Here is a 7,357-nt window from a genome sequence, read left to right as displayed (position 1 = left end):
TATCTTGTATGGTTTACTTTTTTTTTTTCTTCAAATTTTCATAGTTATATTTCCATTGTTGTTATGTTGTCTATTTTTGAATATGTGCATTATTTCTTTAATTGTTGGGCTCAATTGTTTGATACGTTATGTGGTAGCTGAAAGCTTTTATTTTAAAATCTTAGTCAGAGGAGTGAGGCTTAGATTAACTAGTTATTAAAAAAGAATTAATAACTGGGGCACTGCTATTTCCTTTATTTGGGTTTCAGTGCATGTTGGAGTTTGAGGAAACAAGATGTGTATGCTTAAAACTCTTTGAACATGAAAAATATAGAAATTGATTAAAAATCAGTAAAAAAAAGATGCAAAAGCAATTATTAGAAAAGCTTTAATAAAATCATGGCAAAACTTTTGGGATAAAGAGAAGACGGTCTGACATCTCTATAGAATCCAAAGGAAAGTAGTAATATGAAATAATGAGGCTGGATTGAGTAGACGAGAAGAATCAGTAATAACAAGAATCAGAATCACCCAAACCACACTAAAGGGAACTCTAAACAAAATTACGAGTGATTATGATTGTAAGGTTTTTTTTTTTTTTTTTTTTTTTTTTTTTTATTCACCGGTGACATAGTGATTTTTGATCAACACAAGGAAGACACAGTTATAATAAGACCAATGTAATTTCTTAACAATAGAGAGAGTAAAGCGAGAGTAAATACCACAATGATTAATAATGAAATAACGAATATGCACTTCTAAAAGATAGTAAAATAATAAGCAAAGGAAAATACTCAATTAAATCAAAGTGAAATAAATGAAGTGAACACAGAATGCTGTTGAAATGAATGCAGAATGGAAGAGAATTTTATGGGGATGCTTCTTATGGAAACCACTGGTAAAATTGTGATAAATAATTGCTTATTTATCATTCGACAAATAATATCCTTATTATTTGTAACAAGCTGACCTCAAGTAACTGTTATCTAAACAGGTTAGAAAAGCATATACTGCTTGTATAAACTAATGCCAAGGTCTCTAGAAAGAGGTTTGGTAAGTTTATATTTATGTTCCACACATCAGTCCAATGGCAGAGACATCTACCACTGATGATGCAGACTGCCTGCAGTGTGAGGACGCAGAGTTGTGATCCAGTAGTCGTGCCACGCTGGGCTGAAGGATGCTGAACTTTGCTTGCGCCAGGAGGGTCCTTTAAGGATGGACTGGGCTGGATGCGTCATTGAGGAGACATGTGGTACAATGTCTGCCGATGCAGAGGTCCTTTACGGACTAGGCTGCTCTGCTGTATGTAGGAACTGTGGACGAACCAGACAAATGAATCATTCAGATGATTCTTTCAAAACATATTTCTAATTCAGAATCGAGGCTTCGCTCCGGCTCGTCTACAGAGAGAACGTGGAGGAGAAGGGACATACCAAAGGGTCACCCAAGAAGATAAAGTTTCTTTGATCACCAGAGAGACAATGCAGACCCTTTTGCTTCCTTACTTCACAGAAAAACCAGAAACTGTTCTACAAATAAAACTGCAAAATTGTTCCAACAATTTTAATGGACTTATCAAACATCTGCTAAACTACATACATTTTGCATTATGTGTCCACAAATACTACCTGTAAAAAGTTATGCTTTAGAACACTCACAATTAATGTAAATGTGTTAACTCTTGACTGAATGACTGAAAGTATGCCTTATTTGGACTTGATTTATTTCTTTTAATCTTTCTTAAATTATGGCTTGAATGAAATCTGTTTAAAATGTATCATATTCCAGTTAATAGAAATTATGTTAATATGGCACTCTGCTAAAGCAGAGACAAACCGGGATGTAACACCTATGTTTTATTGGGGGCAGTGGAAGGCCCCCAATAATAAGGACAATGTTTGATTGGCCAGAACTCCTCTGTGTGACAAACAACTAAGTTTAAATGGCCATATTGCAAGATAGTGAACTAGTTAGTTAGTTCTGGGAAAAGAAGCCAAGACAAGTACCAAGACCAATGGAGTAACAAGAAGAACAGACAAGCCGCTCATTCAAGCCATCCAACCTTCACTCACTTTTCTTTTCTTTTACTTAATTTTCCTGTACCGCTGAAAGTCTTGTGTCCTAAGTTTCGCCGCAAAGTTCAATCAACGACTTTTGCCGCTTCAACTCCAGCGACAAAGAGACTTCCTTTCATTGTTCCACACAGACCTGACCTGGACCAATCATCGACTTGAGAAACCCTTCTCTGCACGACGAGGGAAATTCACCTTTAAGTCAACGCAAGCAAGTACCTCCAGATGAAAACTGAACTGGTGCATTTAAATTAATGATTCATGGTTCGTTCGGGTCTTTGAAATGCATTGATAGGAATTCTGTTAATCATATCTCTCTCTCTCTCTCTCTCTCTCTTTCAAAACTCTTTCTCTCTCATTTCCTTCTTACTGCAACGTGTATGAATGTATGTGTGTGTGTATGTGCGTGTGTTTGTGTTAGATTAGTTTGTGTTAGAATAAATAAAATCTCTTGTATATTTTAAAAAGAAAGTGTCTTGTATTATGTGATTCTAAAAATTTATGTCTTAAACTATCGATTTAGTTACCATGCTCTAATCAGTGTTTTCACGATTGTTGGATATTTATATCCGTTACAAGAGCTTATTACGGCTCGAGCAAATGAACGCTGGACGAATCAGTTGCTCGGCCGTAATCTAAACAACTCTTTATAATTCCCTATAAATATTTAATTTGAGCTAATTTTACTTCCTAGGGTGTTTTCCCTACATGTACGTGCTGTAAGGGTCAGATAAAGTCCCTCAATGCTGGGGCCCTTTTTGCAGCTAGAATGCAGCTGAAAGGTTTTGCTCACAAAAGCTTAACCTTAACTGTATTGTAGTGTCTTTCCTTGTCAGGTCAAAAACTCAGGACGTGGAGTGTCTGTTAATGTCTCCATCCCTGTCGAGCTGGAAACACAGAACAAGGGTGTGCCCACCCGGGGGACATATTTATCCCTTTCTGATGAGAAGGAGATTGAAATCTGGCACCTTTCCGATCCTGAAGTGTGATTGGCCACTGGTGTCTGAAGTAGCCACAGTGTTGCACACCCTAGTGTGGAACTCATTTGCATAGCATAAAGCACAGTGTTTTTAAAAATTTTACCCATGCATTATTTCTTTACCAAACCTCTTTCAAATTATTAAAGGAATTGTAGGGAACAGATACACGATAAGAAATGGCCATGTCTTAAACTGGTCTCTGGAATGCTATCTTTAACTGTTGTTCACACTCCAGTTCAGTAGGTGGCGGTAATGCACTCCCAATAATACAAGGAGATACAAGGTTTCTGCCCCTACAGCGATGAAATGTGAGTTTAAGATTTTGCGATTTTGGCTTGCTTCTACAGGTCTTTGAGCTTGTGCTTCAAGCAATATGGAGCTGGTTATGTGATGTAAATGTCAAACTGAATTAGTTACAAATCATGCACTATGGAAAATCATTTTGAGGTCATCATAGTATAGTATTGTGCAAGGAACCATGCTAAAAATCTTTATAAATCGATAATTTGAGTAATAATAATTTATGTGTAGGTTGTTGGTGTTTTACTGCCACTAGCATTCATTTCAAACTTCAGAAAGGGCAACCTCTGAGAAATAAATACTTTCCTCTGGGTGTTTCAAGTATAATCAGCCCTTTTCAAGGTGTTTCAAGCATAATCTCATTTGTAAGTTGCTTTTGGGTATTCACGTCTGATAAATTATATGTAAAAAATCATAAGTTATATATGGAAATATGCATGCTCAATCATATTTTTATAGCACACATGTACATGGAAAAAAAGGGGGCTTGTGATACTATTAAACAGCTTGGTTGCATCTAAACAGTCAGAGAAGACTGGAATTAAACACTGACAAGGTGAAAAGCATAGTTAAAAGAGAAATGAATCAAAGCTTGAGAGAAGTAGAGACAAGAAGGATGACATTAAAGCAAATAAGTGAAGCCTACAGTGACAGACGTCTAAACCAGAGCTGAAACACAGCCTGTGGCAAAGCAAATAATGAAAACAAACACTCCAGTCTAACGACATACAGAGCAAGATTTATTTTTTCACGTTTAAATACACCAACATCTGAATATGTGTCTAAGTTTGTCATTCGCATCAGGGTGCAATATTGATGAAACTTTAGTGGTTTAATGTTTATACACACAGTCTCACAATAACACTGTTTCTCAGCTTTCCCCAACGCAGCATAATACTATGACAGGCTTTAGACAATGAATAACAAAGAACACTTGAATAAGACATTGATCAGCAACAGGTTCATTTTAAGAAAAATGTAAATAGCTTTCAAACAAACCCTTGTGAAAAAAAAAAAGTGCTTAATTGTATTGTATATGCAGTCGCATGCCCGGTTTCACAGTCAAGGCTTGTATTAAAGTCAGGATGAGACCTTAGTTTATGGGGTTAGATTCCCACCAATAGTATTGTGGTCACGGATCAAAAAATAATAAATCAAAAATTTAAAAACATATAATATATAACACAAACTTAAAAAAATAAGACAAAATGATCAGAATGGCAAAGAACGTGGTCACAGATCGAAATATAATAAGCGTGAATTGAAAAATTAAAAGCGCATTTAAAAAAAAATAACAAGCATGAATCAAAACTTTAAAAACATTAAAAATGATGTTGCACAAATCTTAAACTTGTGTTTATGTGTTCTTAAAAGTTGTCTTCCTTGCTTTTACTACTCTGTACTTTGTGTTCACTTACATTTTCTGCTCATATTTTACTCTTTTGTACACTTGTGCTGTTTTTCTCTTTGCTCTCCTTTCCATGTCCCTCTCTTGCGTTTCCAAATATTGCAATTCGAGTTTCATGTAAAGTAGGCCGGGCTTAAGCGTCACCATTGATCCACTAGTTCTAGATTGTCAGCTCCCCCTCTAGCCAATCAATCAAAGAGAGGGAGATGACATCACTTCAATGCGACTATGGGGGATAATGTACTTCAATTCTTAAAAAGTATATATATATATATATATATATATATATATATGTGTGTGTGTGTGTGTGTGTGTGTGTGTGTGTGTGTGCGTGTGTGTATACATATATACACTTTTAAGAATTGAAGTACACTATCCCCCATAGTCGCATTGAAGTTACAGATAATATAAAAGTAATGAAAGGCCACTTAAGTGTACTTAACCTGTGACCTGTGTCACCCAAACTAAAACAGACACAGTTCATGAAACCTTTGCACTTAAAGCATAAGTAAGGGCTCATTTGAAAGCAGACATTTTACTTTTTATGGTAAAGTCATAATTAATTATTGTCACAATGAAGTAAATTGTTAAAAATAGCTTCAAAGTTTTGAAAAGTTATTAGAAATGTATTTTTATGAAATATCTTTATGGAAATAAAAGTGAAGTTGGCCTTGTAGCAATCTAGAAATGCACTGCAGCTAAAGCCACATGTCTGACCATGTTATATTTCAAATCAGAAGATGATAAGTTTAAAACTCTGAGTTTTATTAAATGTTTTTCAAAACCATGTCATGTGATTTTATTTAGAAAAGACTCTAAAATGCTAACTGATGTTTATTGTCATCATCTAAGCATCTATTCAAGTGTATTGTCTTTGTTGTTTTTTGGTGCTAACTGCCCCATTCAGTTTCAGTCTCCCCTGAACACATTCACGCCTGCTTATGGCTCGAATTATTATTTTCTTTTGTCTCTATTATAATGACTGATGATGTTCTATTTAAGAAGATTTAATCCCTCATTTCTTTCTCCAAACTTGGATTGGCTGTATGAGAGAAGAACCATCTAGATTCGTATAATACTAATGTGTCACAGAGTTAGCAACATGTAACAATAATTAACAAATAGGAAACGGAAGTTGGCGTCCATTGATACCAAACATGCTACACATGTAATTTTAGTTAACTATAAATTTGCAACTCTGAAACATTAATACCAAAATAGTTCAAAAGAGAGAATTAATACATAGAATAAACCCTATAAAAGGAAGATCATGAGAGGGGAAAATTTGATATGCGTTTATACATTTCTCATGCGGTTATATCTCAGAAAGAATTAAGTCAGAGTCATAAATTCCTGATGGTCATAAAAAGTTCTTATCAGTTTTCTTGTGTCCTGTAACAGGACACCTAGTTCTGTCTGTGTGTTAGCTTCATTTGGGATGCTAGTTACAGTTTAGGAGGATGGGTTCACAGAACTTTGAGAGAGTGAGTTTCTGGATTATTCATTAAATATAATGAATAATTGTGTGTCTGATTGGTCCAGACGCTACAGGATATATAGAAAATCCACAGTTTGTTCTCGTTGAAGTTCTCGCAGGGGTTGGGGTCATCTCTTCACAGGTGTTGAGGCATCTGAAGTCTTCATAAGAGGCTGGATCCAAACTGGAGCTGATGTACTCTCTAGTCACCACAGGACGGGCCTCTCTAGATAAAACAGAAAAGCAAATGGAGAACAATAGAGTAACTGCTGTTCATAACATATCATAATCATGTTTTTTTGTGTGTGTGTGTGTGTGTTTGTGTGTGTGTGTGTGTGTGTGTGTGTGTGTGTGTGTGTGTGTGTGTGTGTGTGTGTGTGTGTGTGTGTGTGTGTGTGTGTGTGTAGACTTCAGCAAATCAGTGTCGTAATGACACAATTCTCTAGTGGCTCCAGAGTGTTAAATAGCATTTAAAACTCAAAACAACTACATCAGAAACAAATGAAAAGATGGCAGCACGGAGGTTATATACTTCTAAAGCGACATGAGCCAGCTGAGCAACTGCCTCACACATTTTCTCACACGGGTTTTTGGGTGTATGGTTTGAAGTTAATAAAAAAACAGAAAGCATTAAAACATGAAAAAATAAAAGCTTGAAAATGCTGACAGCACCTTTTAAGAAAACAAAACAATAAACAACTTCCTAATGGCATTTTTAATCAGTATTTAACTGTCATTGTAAATCAATTACCCATTTTCTTTACTGTGAAATTCTGTTTCAAACAACCCCAGGAGACCGGCCTCTGACATCATCTCAAAGGATAGTTTATGTTTATGGACACAACGCTGTCGGTCTGAAGTGAGAGCACAAGCACTCTTGTTACCGTGGTGACTAGAGATTACCGATGCACCCTGTTGAGATGAGAGGAGAGATGAAGAAAGAGTGTAGAGATTGCTGTGAAAAATCTTGATGCCTCTCAGCTTATCAATTAGTACTTCTTACAGTTTATTTGTAGTTGTGTTTTACCTCATATAAACTCACACAGGTTTACAGGGTTGATTTCAAATTAATTTCAGGTAAGCCAAACGTGAAAAACAATGTATTGGACTGGGCACTCTGAAACTGTCTTAACCTTTG

This window comes from Chanodichthys erythropterus, chromosome 19 (genome assembly GCF_024489055.1).
Source record: "Chanodichthys erythropterus isolate Z2021 chromosome 19, ASM2448905v1, whole genome shotgun sequence".
Classification (NCBI taxonomy): Eukaryota; Metazoa; Chordata; class Actinopteri; order Cypriniformes; family Xenocyprididae; genus Chanodichthys; species Chanodichthys erythropterus.
The sequence above is the reverse complement of the archived record's forward strand: the minus strand, read 5'-3'. Positions refer to the sequence as shown.